Here is a 17,824-nt window from a genome sequence, read left to right on the forward strand (position 1 = left end):
TCTCTCCGTCTCCCTGATCCTGAAGGGGCATATACATTAATGAGTCGTACACCGTTGACGGTTACCGCCATGGCTCTTGCACTCGGTAAGTACAGTACGTCCGTAGCCGTCAGACCGTCTCGTAGCAGAACAGCTACACCACAATCGGTAGAAGAGGCGTTGGAGATGTGGGCGGTATATCCGTAGAAGTCAGGGAAACAAACGACACATACATCCTGTAAAAGGGCCACGTCGACGTCCGCCGTATCAAGCATGCGTTGTAGCATTGTCAGTTTGTGTGGTGCCCTTATCGCGTTGATATTGATTGTGGCAAGGCGAAAGGTGTGCTGCCTAGCCTCTTCACCTAGGGTAGACGCCATAGCAATCAAAGCTCACCGCGAGAGATACCGGACCCACCAAACCAGTTACAAATTAAAAGTCTTTCATGCTAGGAGTGGCATTCCCAATGCCACCCTCTCCCCTGTCACCCGTGCCCTCTTCAGGAAGTTCTTTAACATCGTCCGACCACAGTGGCTGCAACACAATGCTGTTTAGTTGATCGGCACCTAAATCTCCCTCACGTACGTCGTCTTTGGTAGAGGTAGACGCAGCGCCATCCATCGACGCGACCTGCTGCATCTGTGGTGCAAGAAGTAACTTGGCACTCGTGGTATGGGAAAGTGAACCGTCTACACCACTTAGAGCCTCAGCTGGCGCAGCATCCATGCCGTCTGATGACATGTCGCCTTCTTGACCGGCCGTATGTAGGAGGCAATCGTCAGAAGGGGTTCACCGGCGTCGTTTCCGTCGTCGAGATGAACGTTGCTTTCGAACGTGGACATCCGTATCCGAATGTGAGAGGCAATCCAGAGTCGTATCACCTTCCGCTAGGAAAGCCGCGGTTGGGACAATGTTCGCGTCCACGTCCATCGCGTTCTGAATGTTACGTAGCGTCTGGAGTCCGTGGGACTGTTGCTGCTGTTGTTGCTGTGGAGGGGGCAACATATGGGTTGGCATCGGGGGTCCTTCCTCTTCCTCCCTTGATACTTCTGGCGTCGATGGGTGTGTCTTATCGCCCGTTTCGTCCTCAACTATGGTGCTCATCGTCGTCTGTGCGTACGTGAGGGGCAGTATTGTCGTCCCCGTCGGGGAAACGGTGGCTCCCACTGGTATCTGCGCAATTCGACGTTGTAAGCAGCTCGATCGAACATGGTCTTCCTGCCCACATCCGGAACAGGTACGTGGCTGACCGTCGTACATGATGATTGCACGACAGCCACCGATGTTCAAATAGGACGGCACATGTTTCTTGAGCTCAAGTTTAATTTGGCGCACACCATTATAGACCTTATACGTCGAAAAAGTTTTCCACTTTTCTGCAACGTGGCTGATAACATTGCCATAAGGTCGGAAGGCGTCCTTGACAACTTCCTCTGGGACCTCGAAGGGGAGCTCAAAAACCCTCACAGTCCTTAGGCCCATGCCTGCATGATCCACCGTCACTGCACCGATATGCCCGTCACAATGTTTGAATCTGAGAGAGTTCGAGTATTTAGACACCACTGTCGCGCAGACCTCTGCACTGGTCATTTTAACGTAAACCACGCTCGCCGTTATAGAAAAATGTATTCCGACGACGGTCGCCGGATCTAAACGTAGATCGTCGCTTATGAACTGTTCTATTTCATAGGCTCGAGGACGCGCGTGATCTGGTTGGAAAGTAATTTTGATCGTATCGTGGCGCCATGTGTGTGCCATAGTCGCACTGAACTTGGAACTAATACAACTGGAGCCGCGAGAAGGTAAACACAAGCAAGCGCTCACGGTCGCGCACGGCGGGGCGCAGCGGACGTCCTCGCCCCACCGCAGCCGAAAGCAGACTGTGCCACCTGAGCTACCGAAGCACGACTAACGCTCGGTACTCACAGCTTTACTTCAGAAGTACAGCTGTGAGTACCGGATGTGACTCGTGCTTCGGTAGCTCAGTTGGTCACAGTCGGCCTTTGGCTGTGGAGCGGTGCGGTACGTCCCGGCCGCTCCGTGTCGCGTTTCCGGGTGTGTTGTTGTTTACCGCGCCGGCGCGCTAGTGTTACGTATTGCCGTCACGTTCCTGACACACGATGGCTCTTTCGTATCGGAAAGCCACGATCAAGCTGCAGTTCGACACTACGTACTCTAGACCCAAGGCCCACGAAGTAGAGCGTTTTTTACGCCATGTGGTACATGTTGATCCTAACGAGCTGATCGGTATCCACTTATCTATTGTCTCCAGCGTCGTATATCTTAAGTTCACTGACGACGAAGCATGTGACAAACTTCTCAGACGCTCGACGGCAGGTTATCGGTTCTGCCACTCAGACGGAAACGTGGGTGTGGTGACGCTTGAACGTGCTGGATTGGGAATCCAAAGTGTGCGCGTGTTTGAGCTCCCTTTTGAAGTTCCAGCGGATTTGGTCACCCTTGCTCTTCGACCCTATGGAACAGTTCTCGGCCACACGGCCTAAAAATGGAAGACCTTCGACACCTACCCTGTCCTTAACGGGGTGCGACAAGTCCGTATTGACCTGCATCGCCATATTCCTTCGTATCTCACGATCGCTGGTTGCAGGGCAATAATTATTTACGACGGTCAGCCGAGAACCTGCTCCGGTTGTGGCCAGACGGGTCACATGCGTACCGAATGCCTGCAACGCTGTCTCGCGCAGACACCCTCGACCGACCAGATTCGTCCGTCGACACCGACCTCTCTGCCGATTACGTATGTTGCGGCGGCGAGACGGGAGACGCCAGCTGTATATGACGACCCCACTGTATTGGTGCGAGCTTTGGAGGACCCTGCAGTAGCTTCCACGGAGCCCCAAGCGTCTTTCAGTGCTGATGCTACTGATGTCCTTTCGTCGGACCCCGGCGCACCGTCACAACGGCTCGCCGACGGTGCGATGGAAGTTGAAGCACAGGATGCAGCGTCCTCCCCTTGCCCTACGTCGGAAACAGAGGCGCGGCAGCGTAAGCAGAAATCACCCAAGCGTCATAAGAAGCGGCGCAAGACAACCGACGACGTAGAACAGCCCGAGGCGACACCGCTGGATGACGAGGTGCCTCAACCGCTCCACCGCGCCGACACAGGCGACCCTACCGTCTCACACGGTTCGACGTCTTCTCCCACTATCGCTGGGTCTGGACCAAATGGGGATGCGGGAGATCACCGCAGCTCCGACACCGGGGATGCACCCTTCCCTCCGTCTGCCTCTCGAGATCCAGTGGTGTCAACGTCCCTGGGCGACTGGGCGCAGGAGATGGAGTTGCAGGATGCGTTTCAGAACCAAGACGATGCACCGATGCCGATGGCAGCGTCTACGCGGCCGGCGACAGACGCCTAGGACGGCATGAGCACCTCTCGTCGCTGCCTAGCACTTCGCAAGAACGGCGCTCCACGTCACGACTACTGCCCTCCTGTCATACCATGGTCACCTCCCGAGACTTGATGGACCAGGCATACCGCCTCGCCACGATCAACGTCAATGGCATTACATCTGATGTCAAGACCCGTATGCTGAAGGATACGTTACGCGCTGCGGATCTTGACGTTGTTTTCCTGCAAGAAGTCCGATCAGGACTCTGTCTCGATGCCTACGGATATGACGCCTACACTATGCCTGCAGATGTGGGCGGCGGAGGTACGGCGATTCTACTGCGGGAAGGGATAATGGCCACTGATGTCTCCTATTTACCGTCGGCCCGGGGGGTCGCACTCACGATTGGTACAGTACGTCTGGTGAACTTATATGCTCCTTCAGGCACCGGCAAAAGGAGAGAACGGCGCACCTTTTTTGCCGAAGATATAGCCCCGCTCTTCCAGGGCAATACCGACCACTTGGTAGTAGGCGGCGATTTTAATTGTGTGCTCCGCCCATCCGACCAGGAGCCACACTATACCACCTGCCCGGCACTCCAGGCACTTGTACAGGACTTGGCCTTGTTGGACACCTGGATCATCCAACACGGCGACCGTCGAGCACACACCTACTTTACTAGTCACTCCGCGAGCCGTTTGGATCGAGTCTACGTCACCCGCGGCCTACGATCGGCCGTTGTCGACGCTGAGATGTGGCCGGCAGCGTTCACGGATCACCTCGCATATGTGTGTACTCTCACCCTTCCCCGCCAGCGCGTCCGCCGAAGTAGGGGTCCGTGGCGCCTCAATGTGGCCCTTCTTGATGAGATAAATTGCAGACGCGCAGTCGAGTCCACATGGAGCAATTGCCACCGGCGTTTACCAGCCTACCGTTCTGTACTTCAATGGTGGTTACGGTGTGCAAAACCCGCACTGTGCCGAACATTAGTCACCTATGGACGCGACCGAGCGCGCTGGTATACTGCGACTACTGATTTTTACTATACTGCGCTACGCGAACTGGCTGTACAACCGCCGTCGCCAGAGCGACAATCAGCAGTACAACGCGTCAAGGCACAATTGCTTCGTATCAACGCCGTACGTCTTGCGGGTGTGCGGGTGCGAGCGAGGACGACTGATGATGTTCGTGGTGAACGACCTTCTCTCCACCATATCATTCAAGAACGCCGAAGACGCAAGAGGCAGCTCATTACCGAGGTTGAGACGGAGGACGGGCGACGCGTTGACGCACAAATGGATATCGTCCGAGCGTTCACACAGTCATATAAACTTCTTTACGAGAGGGAGTCCCACATGAATGTAGGGGTCAGGGAAGTCCTATCTGACCTACCAGTCTCTCGGAACCTACAAGATGATGCTACGCTCTTGTCGGCGGTGACTTTGGAAGAACTGCGAGAGGCTCTGTTGCGTGGTTCTCCCAACAAAACGCCTGGCCCTGACGGCCTCCCTCTTGAATTTTACAAGCGGTTCATTGATCTCATGGGCCCAATGTGGGTCAGGATGTACAGTGAACTCCTGGACGCCGATTTTCAGGTACCATCTGACTTTACTGAGGGTCTCTTGATCCCTGTGCCCAAACCCGGCGGAGGCCGTCGCCCTCTTGATTTTCGCCCGTTGACAATGCTAAACACTGACTACAAGCTGTTGACACGCATGCTCCGTGAGAGGCTCAAACCTACGGTAATGGCGGCCATTCACACTGATCAAACCTGCCTCGGGGGCGACACTAATGTGTTTACGACTTTAAGCACCTATAGGGACGTGGTGGCGCTCATGCAAACTTGCCGCCTCCAAGGCGCTCTTGTTGCGCTGGACTTCGACCGTGCTTTCGACCGCGTTAACCATGGTTTCCTGCGTACTGTTATGGAACACATCGGTGTCCCGCGTCTGACGACGTCTGTTGTGCTTCGATTGATCCATGGGGCTGTCACGAGGATTATGATCAACGGCTGTCGGTCGGCCCCCGTCCGTGTCAACAGGTCCGTCCGGCAGGGTTGTCCTCTTTCTGCCATGCTCTTCGCCGTTGCCCTCGAACCAGCTCTTCACGGACTACGGCGACGGTTAGAAGGACTTACCCTTCGTTCCGTAACCTTTCGATGTGGTGCATACGCCGACGATGTGATGTTCTTAGCACGGTCTGGCGACGAAATACACACGGCGTTTTCCTGGCTCCACCAGTATGGGGCGGTGGCAGGCAGTGTGCTCAACCTTCGGAAATCACGCTACATGGAGGTAGGACGAGGAATGCCTGCAGGTCTGGCCGTACCTCTGACAAAGGTCCCGATGCTCAAGTGTTTAGGGATATCACTCCATCGACAAATACAACGCACGGCGGCCTTTACGTATCGTATGGTCTTACGACGACTCCGTTTAGAGGCTCGTCTCAATAAATTCAGATCATTGAACATTTTGCAACGCGCCCAATACGTTAATGTGTACATGGCTTCTCACCTTAACCATTACGCCCATGTACTGCCGATAACGGACACGATGGCTTCCAGGATACAGGCAGTGTTTGGACACGTGGTGAACGATGGTGCTGTTTTCAAGATCCGTTTTGTTACGCTTACTTTACCCTTCGACAAAGGCGGTGTTGGACTCACTCACGTCAAGCACAGAGCGCTGGCACTGTATCTCCGTTCCATGAGGCGACTCTGGCTTTCACCAACAGCCAGTCTCCCCGGTCTACTGATTGAAGAAGTGGCCCCACGTACGCTGTACCCACCGGTACCAGTTGGACATTTATCGCCCTCGCTGTCACACATTAGAACATTTTTCGTAGAGCATAGCTATGTGTTGCGGGTTATATCGGAGACACGGAATCCGACAGCGAAGACTTATTATAGTGCTCTCCAGCACTGGACTCCGGATAACGACATTGTACGGCGCCACCCTACGGTCGACTGGCCACGAGTATGGCGAGCCATCCACGCGCCGTTCCTGTCTACTTTCGTGCGGTCGACGTGGTATGTGGTCGTTAACGAGAAACTTCCAACCCGACAACGGCTGCATGCCATTCACCTAATTGACGACCCTGTGTGCCCCCGTTGCACGACGTTAGACACGGACGAACATAGACTGAACTGTGGCCCCGCGCGTGAGTGCTGGAAACTGATCCGCCAGATCCTGGCTTTCCTGCTCCGCCACCCCTACGTTTCGATTTTACCCCAAGAACTCTTTCATCCCGACGCTGTCTATTTCCCTATGACCCGGATAAATGCGGTTAATTGGGTACGAGGAATGGCGATACACTACATATACCGCGATGGAGACAAAGACGTCCTCGATTTATGGTACTATATGATCGACGAGTTTCTGGTCTTAACGAACAGACAGGATTACCGGAACCTTTTTGCGAACTATTTGGGTTCGTCATTCATGGACCCACCACCCAGCTGGGGTGTGCCGGGTGTGAGAAGACATTAACTTGTAGATGTGATCTTTCCATGATTCCCCTATGGTAACAGAAACAGTCTCTGACTGTGTGCAGCGGCCCCGGGCGCTCCAACGATTTGTGGCTGGTGATGTCCAATGCAATGACGACCACCCGTTCCTGGCCGCCCGCCTAGCAATGTGACCGCGGCGAGCAAGATGGCCCTCTTTAGTTCACTTTATTGGCAACTTTTTTTTTATGCATTCTCAAAAAAAAAATGTTGTTAGTAGTTTGTGAAATAAGCATTGTAGGCTGTGATTATATTTTTGTTGAGCTTAATAATTAGTGTGTGTAGAAACACCATTTTCTTTAAGTATTCATTGACATATTTCTGTACATGTTATTTGCATAAGTGCCTTAGTACAACTTCAGTTTTGTGGCTTTGTCATCGCATTTGCATGAAAGTAACCAAAAAGATGGGAGGTTATTTTATGCACAGACTGATTTTTTCTTTTCTTTTTTTGTAATATTTTTATCTTCCATTTGAAGTGTAAAATTTGAGCTTAATTGTTATGTTCTGCACCACAAAGGTGAAGCTTTGTAAGACTTTTCCCAATAAGTTGTTTTCTTGTGTACTATTTTGTAACTGAATCTCATTTGTATTAAAAAAATAAATTTTGTACTATGAAAAAAAAAAAAAAAGTTGGTAGAGCACTTGCGCGCGGAAGGCAAAGGTCCCGAGTTCGAGTCTCGGTCGGTCACACAGTTTTAATCTGCCAGGAAGTTTTAAGGAGAAGCAGCCCGTATTCACCGGCTAGCCGGAAAATCGCCTTAAAAACAATCCACAGGTTGGACGGCACACCGGACCTCGACACAAAACCCCCATGCGGATTCGTGCCTTTCTGCACGTGTACGTCACTTTCCACCCCATTTCGAGGTAGAGTTTCGTTGCAGAAAGGATTAAAATCATATCGCACTGAACTTTTCTCTAAATTTCTAACTTCAGTAAAGCTTCGCCAATCTAGAAGGTTTTATGTCTAAATTTGGCATGCTTTTTTCTTTGATTCTGGAACAACAGTATTATGACCTGTTTAGTACCATGTCTTATTAATTTATTTGGTATATATCTTTCAATAGCCGGCGATATTGCTTCTCTGAATTTAAACCACATCTGTTCTGCGCTTACAAACTCAGATATGGAGTGGAGACTGTCTCTTAAGAAGGCTTCAAGTGAATTTTTATTTGTTTTTTATAATAGATGTAAGTTGTTTTTATTTTTGGCGGTTTTGTACGTTTCGGTATTGACTCTTTGGTCAATAATCCTTGTAACCGTCATGATGCTCCTTATCTGTTCAGGATTGTTTATTGCTAAGAGGTTAAGTATGTTTCCGCAGCCGTTTAAACTTAGAGTGGGCTCCTGAACTAACTGTTCAAAACGATTTCCTGAAAATGCTCTGCTGGCGGCGTGACCGAGCGGTTCTAGGAGTTTCAGTCTGGAACCAGGCGACCGCTACGGTCGCAGGTTCGAATCCTGCCAGTGATGCCCTTAGGTTAGTTAGGTTTAAGGAGTTCTAAGTTCTAGAGGACTGATGACCTCAGATGTTAAATCCCATAGTGCTCAGAACCATTTGAGCCGTTTTTGAAAATGCACTCAGAATAATTTCGGACGACGTTATATGCCTATCTCCGAGTTTAAACATGTTTCTTGCCAACATATCGAGGGTAGATTGAAGTCACTAACTATAACTGTGTGAATGGGCTAGCTATTTAAAATAAGACTCAGGTTTTTTGTTCGTCTGAATCTAGGGTCGGTATAAGGGACCAAACATTAATTTATTCCCAGTAGATACGTTTGTCGGGACAGAAGATACCAGCCCGGCATGGATAGTTTAGTGTCATCGACGTAGTACAGATACAGTGCATGGAAGAAAGCTATACCAAAGTATTAGTAGGATCTGGACTGATTGAGGAACTACATCGTTAAGTATGAGCTGTTTGGGGCAAGGTTTGAATGCTCTTAAATCCAAAGTGGTGGAAAAACAGATCATGCAGCCCATCGTAAAATACCACACCAACAGTGGGTATCACCTACAGTTGAGCCAGCGCTCGTATAATGTTTTAGTTTAATTGACGTCGATGGTCACAAACATTTTGTTCACAGGTTACCGGTTTCGGTCTTTAATGACCATCATCAGATCTCTCTCCTAAGAACAAATTCCTAATGTACTGCAGCCGCTATGGCTGCAGTACAAAACAAAGTCCTAATGTTCTGCAGCCACTACGTGTGCCTGCCGGAGTGGCCGTACGGTTCTAGGCTCTACAGTCTGGAACCGCGCTGCCCCTACGGTCACAGGTTAGGATCCTGCCTCGGGCATGGATGTGTGTGATGTCCTTCAGTTAGTTACGTTTCAGTAGTTCTAAATTCTAGGGGACTGATAACCTCAGAAGTTAAGTCCCATACTGCTCAGAGCAATCTGAACCATTTTTGAACCACTATGGCAGCAGTACATTAGGATTTTGGTTTTATGAAACAGATCTGATGATGGTCATTAAAGACAGAAACCGCTAATTTGTTAACAAAATGTTTTTGGCCATAGAAGTAAATTAAAGGAAACTTATTACAAATACGGCCCACTGTTTTTCGTGACGATGTCGCAGCTTGTAAAGCTCGTATAAACTTATTTTTAACGAGTGTTTTCTAAATATGAGAAGAACTTGTTTACAATCAAGCCCACAATAGCACTCATGGCGCAGGGTACCAAGCATGAGCACTAGCCATTTCCTTTCCTATTTCAGGCGCAATAAAAGCGAGGGAAAAGCAATTGACTACATGTTTCCATATGTGCCCATATTTCTCTTGTCTTTGTGATCCTTACTTGAAATGTACGTTGACGACAGTAGAATTTTTCTGCAGTCAGCTGCAAATGCCTATTCTCTAAATTTTGTCAACTGCCAAAGCAACAACCATGGTCACGGACCACCATTCGCTATACTGGCTTAATAACCTAATGGGTCAGTCGCATCGGCTGGTGAGAAAGGCATTGAGGCATCAGAAGTACAATATGAGATCGGTATACAAAATCAGGCGCAAGCACAAATATACCCAGTGCCTTTCATGGGATCGTGTGGTGTAACACAACAGTGTGGACGAGATGTCATTCATCGCTGTGCGATGTTATCTGATGTAAATTCTGCTGAGTACTAGCTTATCTTAACCAACATCCCATACCAGGAAACCAACTGCGACTTTACCTGGTGTTGATTCGCAAATTGGGCTATGCACGTCTGTGTTTCAGAACAGCAGCTCGATGATGTCGTAAGGTCGAGGTCTGAAAATCTGTCATTCCTAGCACCTACCTTGCTGCAAATAACAGCCAACAGTTTGTTTCCGCATTCAAATAGTTTACACACTGGCTACTACTTCGAATTCATAAAATAAACAGAAATATTTAATATGCAATCAAGGAATCATTATTAAAAAGTTTCCATCCTAGCCTCTGTAATTAATGTAGATAACAGCAGAGAATTATGTGTGTAATAAATTTCAGAAGGTAACAGCGAATACACTGTCCAAGAATCACAAGAGGAGGAAAAATACTTGGATAAAGGCCGGGTGATGCGGGAAGATTTCAGTTAGATTATATCTGGTCAAACAGAGATTCGGAAGTTAGATATTGGATTGTAGGGCGTACGCAGGAGTAGATATAGACTCAGATCACACTCTAGTAGTGATGAAGAGTAGGCTGAAGTTTAAGAGGTTAGTCAGGAAGAACCAACACAGGAAGAAGTGGGATACAGAAGTACTAAGATATAATGAGTTACGCCTGAAGTGCACTAACGCCATAGATAGAGCAATAAGGAACAGTCCAGTAGACAGTAGAGTTGAAGAGGACCGGTCAGCTCTTAAAAGGGTAATCACAGAAGTTGAAAACGAAAACAGAGGTACTAAAAATGTAACAGCGAAGAAACCGTAGGTAATAGAAGAGATACTTCAGTTGATCGATGAAAGGAGGAAGTACAAAAATGATCAGGAAAATTCAGGAATACAGAAATACAAGTCGATGAGGAATCAAATAAATAGGAAGAGCAGGGAAACTAAGATGAAATGGTGGCATAAAAATGTGAAGAAAATTAAAAAGAAACGATTGTCGGAAGGAATGACACACTGAATAAAGCGAAATTAAAAGCGGTGAAATTAAAAGCGTGTAACAGCAGCTTCTGAGCCGAGACGATGCGCAGCAGAGCAGCAGCAGCACTTGTGTGATAAACTGTAAATTAATTTAGTCTTTGTTCTTTGTTCACGTGCTTCTGCAAAAAAGTGAGCTCCACATGTGTACTTTACTGTGTCGACTAGTGGTTAGAAAATTAACCGTATTTTTCGTTTTTGCGTAAGTCTTGATAGTATCCTTATATAGGGCGGATTCCTAGTGTAAATTCTCCGCGTAGAGAAACTTATTTTTGTTCAACAGCTTGCGGTCTCAGAGTTCAGTGAGAAATCTGCACTCCAACTTTTAGCGTTACTTTCTTCTCCTTTAAAATGTTTTCAAACTCAGTAATGCAATTTGATATCTTATATCTATTTCATACACAGTAAGATGTGGCTATGAAGTGTGATTGTAGTGAGTGGACAGAAGGAGAGTTGGTTGCTGTCTGTAAACAACTGGAAGCTGCGTTGACTATCATCGACCAGCTTCTAGGTAATGCACGAAGCTCCGATGACGTCGGGGCGCCATTGACGAGATCTGCGACACCTTTGGTGTCACTGGAATACCCTGCTGCCTAGGACGTCACTGCGGCATCCGATACGCAACATCTGACTGGTCCGTCCACACTCCAGAGCGGGTGGCAGACAGTGGCGGGCTTGCGTGTCACTGGGCGGAACGACAAAGAGGGAGCAAAACCTCAACCTAAATCAAAAATTTAAAGGCAAAGCTGAAACGCTGGGCAGAACAGGTTATTAAGACTGTGGAAAGAGCCAAATGAGGTTGGGGAAGTTTCACCTTAAAATTATAATTTATTGTAATTTAATAACACATTTACAACCAAAGCGGCACATACGCGATCATTTACAACTACGAGCTCCAAAATGCAATTCTTTCACGGCTGAAGGCCTCCAAACAAGAAATCTTAAAAAATCAACAAGATAAAAACTCTAGTTAAAAACATGATGCAATACAAACGGCTAAATGCCCTCGGTAAAATTTTCAATATTTTAAAATAAATTACCATAACTTTTCAAAGGCAGATTGCCGTAATTTTTAAGCTTGAAAGGTAATTTTAAGAATAAGGTTCCAAGGGTGAAGGCCCACAATTAATTTTCCAAAATTTAAAAAAAAAATCACCAAAAGCCTTAAGTTTTAAGTAGCTGAAACCAGACTAAAAGAAAAGACAACACAACGGCAATAACCTTTAAGCAAATATCCACTTGCCCCAATTCAAGCTTAATAACATAAAACACAGTAACAGCATACATTTTTTAAAATCATTGGCTGTTATAGATTATAAGTCCGCAGCTCGTGGTCCTGCGGTAGCGTTCTCGCTTCCCACGTCAATGTTCCCGGGTTCGATTCCCGGCGGGATCAGGGATGTTCTCTGCCTCGTGATGACTGGGTGTTGTGTGATGTCCTTAGGTTAGTTAGGTTTAAGTAGTTCTCAGTCATAGGGGACTGATGACCATAGATGTTAAGTCCCATACTGCTCAGAGCCATTTGAACCATTTGATAGATTATATACATACAATTAAACACCGGTGAGGAAGCCAGTAAAGACAACAGCACTTAGAAGCATCCAGGTAGTCGGGCTGTCCTTGTTCACTTAGGTGAGACAGGTGGTGAGCCCAACTACAATTGATTCGTCACAACCCAGACAAGGGACAGCCACGGACCGACCGATAAACGACTTGTTTGCCACCAACCAGTACATGAGAATTCCAACATAAACTATTATGGGCGTATTTATCCAAAATCATTTATGAATATGTATTAAGCTGTCAAAACTACCCACCGTGTTGAACAGTGACAACAGGTGAGGAAAGGACACTGCCTGAAATTCCGTTAGTGGCCAGGACAGGTAACCGGAACACTAATGGCCACAGGGCAGAAAATTTCGCTGGTGCACTTGAATTTTAGTCAACCAATATACTTAATTCCACCGCATGGCTGCTAAATTTCAGCAATACAAACACTTGGTGTTGCTCACAGGAAAACCTCCCTAACAGCTAACCACCGAAACGAACTACACAACGTGAATAGTCGTGGCTTAAGTACTTAAAACAGCACTCAAATTTAACATCCTGGGTCGGTGAACCACGAGGTTCGTAGCGATCGGACAGCTCCACGCATGCTCCGACACTTCGCAGGGACCGCCAGTGGACCAAGCCGACTGAACAGCACGGACAAAACTTCCCTGGTCCGCAGTAACCGACCGACGCCTCTCAAAATGCCGACCACATCTAATATAGTCCTCAGTGTAAATAGCGCCTATTACACACACAACCTGACAAACACTGCAGAAAGACCTGAACGATACCCAACGGTAACTAAGCACACACGAAGACAAATCAGGAGTCGATGCACGCACACACACACACACACACACACACACACACACACACACACACACACACACACACACGGCCGACTCATGAACGATCGGTGAGACAACCGCCCGACGATCCACCAAGACCATCGCGCGGCTCATGTGATTATTGACGGCAATGGTCGGGCGAGCCATGTCGACGCAGCCCTGACTGCTCCAACCCGACTGCACTAGTGCCGCGTGGCAACTCCCCGACTGGCAGGTCCGGACTGCGCTCCAGAGACGTTCCAACTGTCTGGAGACTCGGCCTCGCGACCCGAACTTGCTTACGACAATTTTTGTTTCTTTATTGTAATTTTAATCACCTCACACAAGGGGGGCTGTCAGCAGCATATTACGCTATTCAGCCTTAAGTGGTACAATAATAGGACATATAGGTGACATAGATAATACAATAAAAACGGCGGGTAAAAAACTTAGATACCAAAAAAACAATAAACATGAAGCCGATCACGCTGGACGAGAAAAAACGCTAACACTTGTTGACGCGGCGCACATAACGCGGATGACTGCGGCGGCACACGTGAACAGTGGTGTCGTGACGGCGAAAGAACACTAAACACAAAACGAAGGAACACACACGAGACACTGATGGCGATGATCTCCGGCGCGCGAAAGTCCACTGAGCGTGTACGTCTGGGGACCTGCCAAGAGAGGAGGAGGGGGGTGGGAGAGGGAGAGAGGAGAGCAGAGATGCCACAGCAGGTGAGAGAAGTGGAAGGGCGGAAGGGGGAGGGGAACCCTGGGGGAAGAGGGGTGGAGGAAGGGGGATGGGGAAAAGGAGAGAGAAGGGAGGGAGGATGCCTAAAGGAAAAGACACAGGAAGTGGGGGGAGCATCACAGTTGATAGGAGGGATAGATGGAGGATAGGAGGACATCATCAGGGAGGAGGAGCTGGCGGAAGCCGTCTTGGGAGAGGGTAAGCAGGGTGGAGAGATGGAGACCGGTTGGGATATCGGAATACAGGTGCGGCAGCAGGCGGGGGTGGGAGAGGCATGGGCGAGACAAGCCGGTGAGGAGGATCGAGTTTGTGGGAAGTGTACAGGATCCATATCCTTTCAAGGAAAAGGAGGAGGTGGGGGAACGGAATGAGATCGTACAGGATCTGCGTGGGGGAGAGGAGACGGATGCAATATGCGAGGTGGAGAGCATGGCGTTCAAGGATTTGTAGGGATTGATAAGAGGTAGGGGGGCCGGAGGTCCAGGCTGGATGGGCGTAATAAAAGACAGGGCGGATGTGGGATTTATAGGTGTGGAGTATGGTGGAGGGGTCCAGACCCCACGTACGGCCGGAAAGGAGCTTGTGGAGACGGAGTTGGGAGCGTGCCTTGACTTGGATTGTCGGGAGATCGGGGGTCCAGGAGAGACGACGGTCGAGGGTGATGCAAAGGTACTTAATGGAGGGTGAGGGCGATAGGATGGCCATTGAAGGTGAGATAGAAATCAAGGAAGCGGAAGTAAGGGGTGGTTTTGCCTACAAAGACCGCCTGGGTTTTGGAGGAATTGACTTTGAGCAATCACTAGCTACACCCAGCAGTGAACCAGTTAAGATGGGACTGGAGAAGGTTTTGGGAGCGCTGCAAGGTGGGGGCAAGGGCAAAGAAAGAGGTGTCATCAGCAAACTGGAGAAGGTGGATGGGGGTGATGGCGGCGGCATGCCCGCCGTATACAAAAGGTACAGAAGGGGGGAGAGGGCGGAGCCTTGGGGCACACCGGCGGAGGGGAAAAAGGTGTAGCAATCCGTGTTATGGATGGTGACGTAGGAAGAACGGTGGGAACGGAAGGAGCTGATCAGACGGACGCAGTTAATGGGAAGGGAGAAAGTTTGGAGCTTGAAGAGGAGACCGGAATGCCATATGCGGTCATAAGCACTTTAAAGGTCCAGGGACAGGAAGATTGCAAAGCGAATGGAATTAAGCTATCCGGAAAGGAGATGTGTGAGGTGAAGGAGAAGGTCATCGGAAGAGAAGGACGGACGAAAGCCACCCTGCGTAATGTGAAGGAGGCGGTGCTGGCGGAGATGCTGGTGGATGCGTCAGGTGAGGATGGATTCCATGACATTGCTGAAGATCTAGGTTAGGGTGTTGCGACGGTAGGAGGAGATGGTGGACGGCGGTTTACCAGGTTTAAGGAACATCAGGATATGGGAGGTTTTCCACAGGTCGGGATAGTAACTGGTGGACAGGACTACATTGTAGAGCCTGGCCAGGGTGGAGAGGAAAGAGACAGGAGCTTCATGAAGGTGACAGTAGGTGACAGGATCGTGACCAGAAGCGGTGTTGCGTTTTGTGCGGAGTGTAGCAATGAGATCCTGTTTTGTGATAGGGGCACTGAGTTCCATGTGTGCAATGTTGTCCAAGTACTGGAAATTAGGTGCGAGGGGAGGGACAGAGGTGTCAGTTCCATCATGTACATCTGAGAAGAAGGAGTAATCGAACTGGCGATCATTGGGGATGGAAAAGACCTCGAGAGATAGGAGGCAAAGTGATTGGCCTTTCCAAGGGTGTCAGGGAAGGGTTGATCATCATAGAGAAGAGGATAGTAGGGAGAGGGTTTAGTTCCTGTAAGGCGATGGAAGGCTGACCAGAACTTGGACGAGTTTGTAGGAAGGGTACCATTTAAACGGGTGCATGTCTGTCGCCAGTCCCGGCGTTTCTTAGCCGCGAGCAAATTAGTAATGTGTGGCTGGAGTTGCCGGTGGCGTCGTAGTATGTCCTGGTCACGCGTGTGGAGGAAGGCACGGTAGAGACGGCGGGATTCACGGAGTAAGAGGACGGCCTGTGGGGGTAAGGTAGGACGGTGGGGGTGGATGGCGACAGTTGGTAGATGGGCCTCGACGGCCTCAGACAAGGTCTGCTGGAGTAAGGAGTCGGCATGGGTTACATCGTCAGGGTGGTGGTAGGTGAAGTGGTGGCTATCGACCTGGGTGGAGAGCGTATCCTAGTAGGCATTCCAGTTGGCATGGAAATAGTCATGGACGTATTTTGGGGAGGGGGGCGCCTCATTACGAGGGTCGAGGCGGGGGCGACGACCATCTGAAACAGTGAGGAGGACTGGGAGATGGTCGCTACCAACAGGTTCCAGGACTTCCACCGTTATGCAGCCGAGGATGTGACGGGGAGAAGGGGTAACATTGGGAGTGGAGTTGGATTTGGGATGGGTGTGCTGGGGAATGGGGATGAGGTCGCCTTGAACGGAGGAGAGGAACCGGTGCCACCGCCACAACTGGGCGGCGGAACGACCATGGATGTTGAAGTCTGCATCGATCACATAGGAGGAGAAGGTACGATCAATGTGGAAGAGGAAGTCGAAGGGAAGAGGGGCGTTAGGGCGGACATAGATGGTGGCGCGGGTGACAGTAAGGCTGGGGAAGAAGAGACAAGGATCAGGTGTTTGGTGGGGGCGGGAAGAAGAGGTTGGAGCCGAACTGGGATCTGGAGGTAGTGGCCAATGGCAACTCCACCACACAGAATCGGGAGGAGATTATCGGTGATGGAGGTAGGGCGAAGTGTGGACAGTATGGTGGGGTTGGAGGAAGGTTTCATTGAGGAGGAAGGCACCCACACGGTGGGAGGCAAGGGTGTGCAGGAAGAGGTTCTTGTTGGCGGGAAGGGAGTGGATGTTGTTGAAAAGGATACGGTGCTGTCGCGCCATGACAGGAATTTAGACAAGGGTGTCAAGACGGGAGAAGGTGAAATGGGCCTGGTTGTTGGAGTAGGTGGTGTACATTTTTAAGTGGAAAACGGAACGGGCAGAGAGGGATATCTGTTGGAGGGTGTGAGGGCCCTGGAATGGGCGAACATTTTGGAGGACAATGGTGAGGAATCTGATGATGTCCTCAGCCGTAGGGGGTGGGCAAAGGGAATGACCAGGAGGGGTGGGTGCGTCCAGAGGGCGGAAAGGAACAGTGAGTTCAGGAGTGGTAGGAGGGTGTCGGGCCTTACATTTCTGGGAATAAGTAGGATGAGGGAGGGGGGACTGTAGATAGGAGGGCATTAGTGCCAAAGCGGGTACAGGGATGCGGGAAAGGAGATCTGTGTGGAGCGTAGGAGATGAGGACCAAATCACAGCGAGGAATGAGGAGGGAGATGGGGCACCAGGCAAATTCTGGCGAAGGAAGAGGGTGAGGTTCTGGGCCTCAACAAGGGAGGGATCAGCAGTAGGAGGAGGGGGTTGGAGGAGGAGGAAAGGGACATGTGGGGAGATATCCATGGCCTCATTGGCGGGGGAAGGGGGGACGAGGCGGAGCCTTTTGGGAGTGGAGGAGGCAGGGGTGCCACTGGGATACTTGATGGCGGCAGAGGAGGTGTGGGGGATGGGAGCGACTGGAAAGTGGTGGGGAGTGCCAGGCCCCGGTGCTGGAGATGGTGAGGGCGATGGCGAAGACGATGGTGATGACGATGATGTTGAAGGCGAAGGGGAGAGTTGAGCGTGGGGTGTGGTCCTCCAGGCGACCACCC

This window comes from Schistocerca gregaria, chromosome 3, assembly GCF_023897955.1.
Source record: "Schistocerca gregaria isolate iqSchGreg1 chromosome 3, iqSchGreg1.2, whole genome shotgun sequence".
Taxonomy (NCBI): domain Eukaryota; kingdom Metazoa; phylum Arthropoda; class Insecta; order Orthoptera; family Acrididae; genus Schistocerca; species Schistocerca gregaria.